This window comes from Colias eurytheme, chromosome 21 (genome assembly GCF_061535395.1).
Source record: "Colias eurytheme isolate Ceu_HAF_F1 chromosome 21, ilColEury1 Martin Lab GWU primary, whole genome shotgun sequence".
Lineage (NCBI taxonomy): Eukaryota > Metazoa > Arthropoda > Insecta > Lepidoptera > Pieridae > Colias > Colias eurytheme.
The window spans coordinates 8515736-8525856 of record NC_143000.1 but is presented as its reverse complement, the minus strand read 5'-3'; the positions used below and the strand labels follow the sequence as shown (position 1 = coordinate 8525856).

Here is a 10121-nt window from a genome sequence, read left to right as displayed (position 1 = left end):
TAATGTTTACTTTATTACAAAATAATACAGGTTATAAATAATCTTTAAAATAACAAAAAATATTGTTACTCTGAAAAAATGAAATGGTACTCAATAACGCGGACTACTGAATGGATTTAGATAGAATTTGATGCTGACGTAGATATTACGTCATGCCCAGAAATGAAAGGTAATATTTCTGAAAGAAGTTATAAACCCTAATTCTTCTCAGTCAAAGTCAAGAGTGGAAGATATCACTAATACAGTAAAACTGATGCGAAACTTTGGATGTTAATTTGTATATTTTTTGTTAGTTGTTACTTAATCACGTCAAGACTACATTACCAATTTTGATAAAATATAGCTAATTGCCTGGATTTACACAAAGGATACTTTTTATCAGAACTGAACACTTCTGTGGGATAAGACAGGATTCACGATATAATCTAATTCCACGCGGGCAAAGCCGCGGTCGGAATGATATTTTTTTAAATAAAAAAATTTTTAAAAAAAACACAAAATATATTGACGCATGTATTTATTTTTTGCACTCTATTATAATTGTAATTATTCATTACAAATAATCAAAATAAAATAGCCAGAACAAAGTTAGGCCCTGGTAGGGTAGGTAGGCAGGTACAGCAATGTGAGACGAACACTGGCTTATTTATACCAATAATAATGTATTATAAACATTAAATTAAGTTTACTTTCTAACAACAAAAATACATAATATTAGCTAATGTGAAAGCGAATCAACCAATCATCACACAAAAATGAAATGTGCACACAAATATTCATCCAAATCGGTTCATGTCATTAGGAGGAGTGACTGCAGCGTCATCTTCCGGGCCCAATTGTGTTTCCAGATCACCCAGGAACTCAATTTAATATACTTACACAAAATTTTTCGAAATGAAAACTCACATTACTATGTAAATATGAATATAAACCTGTTTTATTACTAAGCAATTTCCCGCACAGGTGTAGTAAGTATAAATGAAATAAATATCAACATCAAATTCTTTATACAACATACTTATCTACCACCTTCTAAGAAATGTAATTCTTGAAATTATTTCGTATTTTTTTAAATATAATACTACTCCAATGAGCTCCTGTTCCATATTATGTCCGCCATACTTCCACTAAGTTCACCATGATTTTTTATTTCTTTGCACTTTGTTGCTTTTTGCTAAAAATGGAATCATGCGATAAAACCAGTAGAGCTTTGATAACATACATTTTTGACTGAATAAAGGTACTTACGAAGGAGTGGATTCACATTGTGAACAATCAGTGGGTTTATTTTCCTTCTGGATTCCGGATTTCTGAAAAGATTATTTATGCTATAAATGAAAAAATCTTACACATTCGTTATGTACTTAAAACAGGGGTACATATCAAACATCGTCTATAATACAATTATCTTCAAATTTAAAATAAAACCAACTTACTTCATTAATTTGTTCCAATTGTAAGCATTCTTTTTCCTCCAACCTTTATGTTTCTTCTTCTTATTTTCTTTATTGTCCCCATTTGTCTCATTTTGTCTTATCGTGTTGTCACCCTTTTTTACGATTGCGCAAGCGACACAAGTTCCCCGTGTGACAGCCGTAGCGGGAATGACTCGTGCAGCGATCGGGGTAGGAAGGTACAGGGCGGCTCTCGCTATATTGGCTGGTCGCGCGCTAATTTCAAGTATTTCTTGTTTATTTCAAAACCATCGCATATTTCAAAATTCTAACACGGTAGACGTATAGGTTGTATATTTTATAGTTAATATCCAAAAAGTCGTAACTTTACGTTTGTTATTTTGAAGATGCCAGAGATAAAAAAAAAAATAACAATGATAACTTTGTATTTTTTTTCTATCGAGAAAATATCATGGAATCATGTTTCTAAAACGGTAGACGTATTGTGTTACTATTGAACTTTCTTGTCAAGAATTTTCATCACGACAACTTTAATAATATAAAAATTAGGAAGGTTTGAAAAGGGCCGTAAATGTTAGAAAAATTAATTCATCACCATGACTCCAAAAAGGTTTATAATTGTAGTACATTAAATTGTCATGGTCCTTAACCAATGTTTAGGGTGTATAACCAAGGTATTACGCACATAGGTAATATTCTTTCTTTTGCAAGACGCAGTGTCATAATATGCGTATTAGTTTGTGAGTATTTCTGTGTTATCTTAAGTATAATTATTAATATACAATGTATTCTTTTATAGTGTACTTCTATAGCTTTAGTGAGTTTTTTTATTTGTATCAGTTAACTGAAATAGAATAGAAAAGAATAGAAAGAATAGAAAGAATAGAAAACCTTTAAATGGATTTTCGATGCGTTATATTTAAAAAGGTACATTACTAACTTTTTTAGCATAATATAATTCGTTGAAATTTATTTTTATATTACATTTTTGATGCTGTACCCTATACTATTTTTAGTACGTACCTAGTAAGTATTAAAATAAATCATAAAATCAACTAAAAATAACGTTCAAAATAAAAGGATAATGGGCTTATTCAACTGTAGAAGCGTGCAAAGTATTAAATGGAAGATTTTTCTTTCGGATTATTCAGGTACGAACTTCTAACGGCCATTTGCATATCTAAAGAATTTGTAAGTTGCTAATTTTTTTATGTAACGCCCCGAAATATTTTGAAGGAGATTTTTAATTTGGCGTCTTTATATTTTTATTATAACAAAGGGAGTGCCTTGTTCAAGAGTGGGGTTCGTTATTTAGAATTATTTATATGTTATTGTTTTTAAAACGTATAAAATTTAAGCCTACTTATTTTTAGAATTTCGCAAGAATTTTTCAAAGACAATTCGATCAATTATTTTTATTTATTTATTAGTACCTATCTAGTAAGTACCTCTAGTATTTAGGTACCTACTAATAAATAAAAGCCGAAAAATTGTTATTTTGCTTATAAAATTTGCAGAATTTTATAAAAATGTTTCGTAAATGACCGAAATATCATGCCAATAAAAAATAACAGGGCCAATTTGATTTATTGATTTAATAATTATGTTATAAACGCTTATAAATTTTAAACAAGGAGAAGAAATGTGCATTATTCATTTATTTATTGAAAACAACAGTTTGTTTATTTTATTACTAGCTGCGTGCCGCGGTTTCACCCGCGTGGCGCCGCTCTTATTGGTCTTAACGTGATGATATATCATAGCCTATAGCCTTCCTCGATAAATGCTCCTAAAGAGAGCTCCTAAAGAATTACAGAAACAAGTCAAAATCACTCTAAAATCGATACGGCCTCTTAAACTGAATTGGAAAGTTGTGACCCTTTTTTTCGCATTCAATTTAATAATAAAAGGCAGACAAGTATTTTTGAAGTGAACTTCTTTAGGCGCGTTGAGAGTAAAATTTAAAGGTCGCGTCATGGCAATACCGTCTCGTCAATAGATTGTGTCATAGAGTTAGGGGAGGATTTTGGTACCTATCTTTGAATCTTGCTAAAGAAGTTTCTGACACGTGTACTCGGCACACGCGCTCGTTTTTGCTTTTTTATCAATAACTAGCTGCTCCGCGCGGTTTCACCCCCGTGGCTCCACCCCTATTGGTCGTAGCGTGATGATAATATATAGCCTATAACCTTCCTCGATAAATGGGCTATCTAACACCGAAAGAATTTTTCAAATCGGACCAGTAGTTCCCGAGATTAGCGCGTTCAAACAAACAAACAAACAAACTCTTCAGCTTTATAATATTAGTATAGATCAGTTTTGATTTTATAATGTAGGTAAATGATTTATTAAAATTATGTTCAGGCAAGAATTTGTTGCGTTCATCACAATGAGGTTGCGATCTGCAGGAATTTAATAGGGGGTTACATAAAAATAGGTGATTTTGACACACTCATCGTACCTACGTGGTTTGTAACGTTTTTACTTCAATTTTATAAAATACTTTGTATTTACATCATATGTTTATAATAAATAATGGAATATTGAATATAGATATGAAATATATATGAAACTGTATGAAACTATATGAAACTATATGTATCCCAGGAAATATCATGTTTTATTTACTGAAATTTAAATCGGCTAGGAACTATGATCAGAAATTATTGTTTAATATGAAATGTAAGTATTTCATCAATATAATATAAACTAATTACACATAATTAATTATATATCCTAAGTCTTGTGGTTTAACTTGTCTTGGTGTTTGGACATTTTCTAATCTATTTGCCACACAACTTTCATCTTAGTCTAAAACACGACTGTAATTTGTCAGAAACTAGTCATTTTCATAAAATAATAAGGTAGGTACGTGATTGTCATGATTATTATAGTATTTCTATATACTTTTCTGCCGCCAATTTTCTCAATTATACCTCTGTTTATCCGGGTATATTCAGCCAGTATAAAAGCAACCTTATATAAATTAAATTTAGCAATGGCTATCAGTTTCGAATTTAAAATAAATAAAACTATCGGAAAGGTCCAATCCATTTGAATCCACAACTAAGTTATTGCTTGTGGATAATCATTCAGAATCCCTTTCAAGTTTAAATTCAATATTTAAAGCATATTATTTGAGAGAAAAACAACCATTGTATTCGTAACGAATCAATGTAGACATTTCAATAAATTTAAACTAAATTATTCCTTACTAGTGGTCCGCCCCGGCTTCGCCCGTGGTACATATTTCGCAATAAAAGGTAGCCTATGTCCTTTCTCGGGTATCAAAATATCTCCATACCAAATTTCATGCAAATTGGTTCAGTAGTTTAGGCGTGATTGAGTAACAGACAGACAGACAGAGTTACTTTCGCATTTATAATATTAGTATGGATTTTGTCAAGGCTTAAGTGCTTAATAAATGACAAATTGAATACAAAACAAAATATGCTTCGTTGGAGTTCAAATATACAGACAAGATAATATTATAAAGCTTAAGAGTTGTTTGTTTGTAAGCGCTAATCTCTGGACCTACTGGTTCGAATCGAATAATATTGTTCGGTTGGATAGTTCGTTTATGGAGGAGGACTTATATCAGTTATTAAATAATATTACACTATGACTGATAGTAGCAGCAATGAAAATGTTGCAAAAACGAGAAGTTCAGTTTATTTAGGTGAAAGCAATAAAACCATATGCATGAATTTATGTGATTTCGTAGAAAAGAAGAAAGAAGGCTTACACATTTTAACTAATTTTTAGGAGTGAACTTCGTTCAAATAAAAAAACAACATTAAGAATTACATACATTTATAGTTAGGTATATTTTGCAAAAAATGTAATAGTAAAAATGTATCGTATGTGTGTATACTATTTAATTATTGATTACCAAACCATAAATTTTAATGTTTATAAAATAAGCCCTACAGATTTCCTTTGTATAATGTACTACTACAAACAGTTAAAAAAAAAGCTCAAATTTGATAGAATTTAAGTAACAAATAAACTAATATTGCAATATTATACGCTCCGCTATAGTTTCGATTCTTAAAACGCATACGGCATTTCAAATAATGTTTATAAGTTTCCTTTTATAAAGTACTTGCGGTCCGCCCCGGCTTCCCCCGTGGTACCAACATGTTTACGTTTTTTTTTCATAAGAACCATCCTCGTACTTCAAGGAATAGATTCCGCAACGCACGCGATGACAGAATTTTTATTAAGGAATTTTTTACACCTTGGGTTACATTATTGCATTTTTGGTAAGGATCTCTAATTTTTTTGAAAATGCAATATAGCCTATGTTGCTCAGTGAAGATGCAGCTTTCTAATGGTGAAAGAATTTTTGAAATCGGTCCAGTAGTTTATGCGTGGAAACCATACATACATATTACATACATAATTGCAAACCTTTCCTCTTTATAATATTAGTATAGATTAACTGAACAAGGACTGGGATTTTTATTAAAAATTGTAAAAAAGGGTATCGCGGTTCAATCAGATTTAGTTGTTAAATATTGAAATATTTTTCCATTCCCTTTTTTTAATAACTTGTTGTTAACTTACTATAAATGATCATTATTTTTTTATCATTGTTTCGTTATACACATGATACTCATTTTTGTTCATAACAAAACAGCCAATTACACGTTGACGTAACGAACACACAACAAACGTAGATAGGTATATACCTACGTGAATAGTGCATGAAATTTTGATTCATAACATCAAAGCTAAGGGTCTACAATTCCATGAGAATATTAATGTCAATCCACTTAATCTTGGGCTTTCGTATTTAGTATGATGTGGGTCCTCTTTGAGCGGTTCTATTAAACAGTTATTTATGAGGATAGTATTGTCTTGTTTGTGTTTATACTGTTATATAACTGTTGTCTTTGTAAATATGTGGAATAATAATGAAATTTAAGATTCCTAAGTAAAGACACTTTCTATAATTCTGTGTAATAAGCTGATAGAGTTTGGTCCTTTCAATGTGTTAAGGTTAAGAGTTTTTATTTCTGTTATTCCAAATAGATGGCGCATGTATAAGCCGCTCTATAGAATATTCGATTCTATTGAAACATAATTTATTATGAAATTTGTAAAATAAAGACATAGCCTATTAAACATGGTTTGCCGGCAGATATCGCATCTATGCGTAAGATTGCTTTCTACATACATCTTCTATATATTTAAAACTCAAAGGTGACTGATATAGTGATCTATCAACGCACAGCCCAAACTAATGGACGTATCGGGCTGAAATTTGATATGCAGGTAGATGTTAGGACGTAGGCATCCGCTAAGAAAGGATTTCCCGAAATTCTTGCGTGAACGGGGAAAAACGGGGATGCACGGTCAAAGTCGTGGGCGGAAGCTAGTTTAACATAAGATTTGTCTGTTTTATTCTTACAATAAAGAAGAATATGAATATATCAAAAAATATCGATTATTAGAAATAATCATTTGAATTATTTCAAAAATAAACCACTTAACATTTATACGCTCACTTAAAAATTACCAAAAGATATCTGAACGCAAAAACAAAAGAATTATTTCTCTCGAACGTTCCTTTGTGATTCTACAATTTCTTTTGTAATAGAAAAAACACTGAGTCACATCTGCGTCTAGATAAATTGATCTAATAAGGTCTGAAATGAGTCGGGCGATTATATTTTGGACGAAATGTATTTATAAAGGTAAGCGAATACCGGCTTGGAAAATTATACAGAAATGAACTCTTCAAATGTTAAGAAAATGTATCTCTTTAGATAGCTGTATAGGTACTTCTCTCTGTTACATATCCAAATGCTTTGTTATATTATTTCCGTATTTACATCAAACGAGCGAATGCTCATTCTAACCCCACTATGTCAAATTCTTTTAGTGCAAACAGGCGTAGAGCATTCTTTCGTTGTTCTTAGATGAGAAAAGATTCTATGTAATGTTCTAATGCTGAACAACACAGAATACCGAGTTTTCGTTTCCACTAAAAGATCTCGAAAAAATGCTCTTGGTCTAGCTCTGGCTCTATTTAGATGGAATAATAATATTATAGTGAAAATATTTCACCTAGCTCTATGAATTTTTACTTTTTATACTTCCCCAATTACCTACATTTCGTTGCTTCTTTCAAATCTGTATTTTGTCAAAGAAAATAAATAATTTAATATAATATAGAGTGAATAGAAAACAAAAAAGTATACTCAGTTTAGTATGAAATATAATAAATACTATAAATAAATGGTATTTTTCTAGATGCAGGAAACAGAGCCCAGGAAATTGTTACACAAGTCCTTTTATAAGAATCTAATCCCAGTTATTCTCAGAAATCAAACTTATTAATTTTAAATAGAGTTCTACGATATATGAGAGAAAATAAGCTATTTTTAACAAAACATACAAGAAAATGTCAGTTTCTGATAATCCCTCTTGTCTAAGGACAGCTTCCACGAACATTTATAAAGAAACAAGAACATGGACAAAGCTATATTAAAACATTTCATTTATTATTTAACTAGCTTTCCGCCCGCGGCTTCGCCCGCATTTTCAAAGATAAACCCGCATAGTTCCCGTTCCCGTGGGATTTCCGGGATAAAACCTATCCTATGTGTTAATCCAAGTTACCCTCTATATGTGTGCTAAAATTCATTTTAATCGGTTCAGTAGTTTTTGCGTGAAAGAGTAACAAACATCCATACAAACTTTCACATTTATAATATTACTAGCGACCCGCCCCGGCTTCGCACGGGTGCAATGCTGATACTAAATACACTACAGAAAAACTGTGAACGTTGTATAATATAAAAACATAGCGGCCCGCTCCGGCTTCGCACGGGTATAAAATATGTATATAGCCGGGCGGCCGGCCGGTACCGCCGCAAACGCTACGTCCCGCAATTTTTAAATCTGTAATATCTTCGAAAATATTCACTTAAATCATACGGTGTAAAGGGCCATATAGATCCATATTAAATGAACAATGTATTCAAGGTATTTTATTGGTTAAGGATTAATGCTGTATTGGTTAAAATCGCTTCGAAAATTAGCCATTATTTGTCGTAAAAAGTAAATGACAAAAAAAGTTATTGTGGGTTATCCATAAGAGATAGACATATACCATCGCGGACTTTTCTGTAGACCTTTTCAATGTGTATAATACTAAGTACATTATTTTGATAAAACTCGTAGGGTTCAGCCTGCGTTTGCAAAGTAAGCGGAAAAAATGTAATTTTTTACGATATCACATTAGAAACCTCAAAAATAACAGTACTTCTCCACTATATTTTAATGGATGTTATTATACATATAAACCTTCCTCTTGAAAAAAAACCGCATCAAAATCCGTTGTGTAGTTTCAAAGATTTAAGCGTACAAAGGGACATAGGGACATAAGGACAGGGAAAGCGACTTTGTTTTATACTATGTAGTGAATAGGATTATTTAACTGCGTAGAACCCGCTGTTTTACTTGGATATAATCCAATTTTTACACTGATTGTTTGTCGCAAAACAAAAAACACTTTTAATTAAGAAGTTTTTTAATCTATTATGAATTTCTTTATTTGTTATTTTTTTAGGTTATAGAACTTTAAAGTGTATGTAGGAACTTTATCCAGAAACAGAAATTATACCACAAATCGCTCAGCTGTGACATGAAAGTTAGACAAACCAAAGCAGGAATTACAAGTCAATTAAACCAACGAAACTAATGACTACTTATATATAATATCTATAATATAACTAGCGTCCCGGCCTGGCATCTCCCGTGACACATAACTGAGAAAGAGGTAACTTCTCTACCACAGGTTGTTTTTAACTAAGCAGGGAAGTTCTAAATCTTTTGTAACCACATAAATAAATTGTTTATATGACTGTTCGTTTCTTATAGCCAACAGCACTGGATAACGTACATAATATCCCATCAGTGAAAGAATAATTATCTAAACCGATCGCATAGTTCCTGAAATAGCGTTCAACCAAGCAAAGAAAGAAACACTTCAGCTTTATATTATTACTAGTGGTCCGCCCCGGCTTCGCCCGTGGTACATATTTAGTATTATATGTCCTTCTCCTGGCTCTAAACTACCTCCCTGCCAATTTTCAGCTAAATCGGTTCAGCCGTTCTTGAGTTATAAGTGGAGTAACTAACACGACTTTCTTTTATATATATATATATACTAGTGGTCCGCCCCGGCTTCGCCCGTGGTACCTACATGTTTAAACTATCCTATCTATCAAGTTGGATCGAACTGCACATGGTGTGCGAATTTTATTATAATCGGTTAAGTGGTCTAGGAGTCCATTGAGGACAAACATTGTGACACGAGATTTATATATATTAAGATATATATATATATATATATATAGATTATAGAAAAGCTATTTACGATCTTTGAAACTGTATCCTGTATCAATTGTGATCTAGTGACGTAAATACAATGAATGAATGAAGGGAATATGCTGAATCATGTTCCGCGCTCAAAACTGCTTCATCATTCGATCAATAGCTGCTTAGTTTTGTTTAGTTTTGATGTTTTGCGCAAATACTCTGAGAATATGGTGATTTGGGTGTGTACTGTTGATCGGTTTCTGGTTTGGAAGGAATGATTTTAAGATTGACTGTTTGAATGAGAAAGACTGAGAAGAGATTTGTGTTTGTTTATTGAGAAGTTGTTACGATCTATTGCGTAGATAATATTTT

At 31.8% G+C, this 10121-nt stretch overlaps 1 long non-coding RNA gene across 1 annotated transcript; it reads right to left on the bottom strand.

Annotated features, from left to right (window-relative positions):
• Nucleotides 1-487: 487 nt before the first annotated feature.
• LOC149899333 (uncharacterized) lies at nucleotides 488-1791 on the bottom strand. Its single transcript, XR_016457986.1, has 3 exons — nucleotides 1437-1791; nucleotides 1249-1310; nucleotides 488-1174 (listed from the first exon to the last, which is right to left on the bottom strand). It is a non-coding gene; the product is annotated as an uncharacterized LOC149899333 (long non-coding RNA).
• Between the last annotated feature and the right edge of the window lie 8330 nt (nucleotides 1792-10121).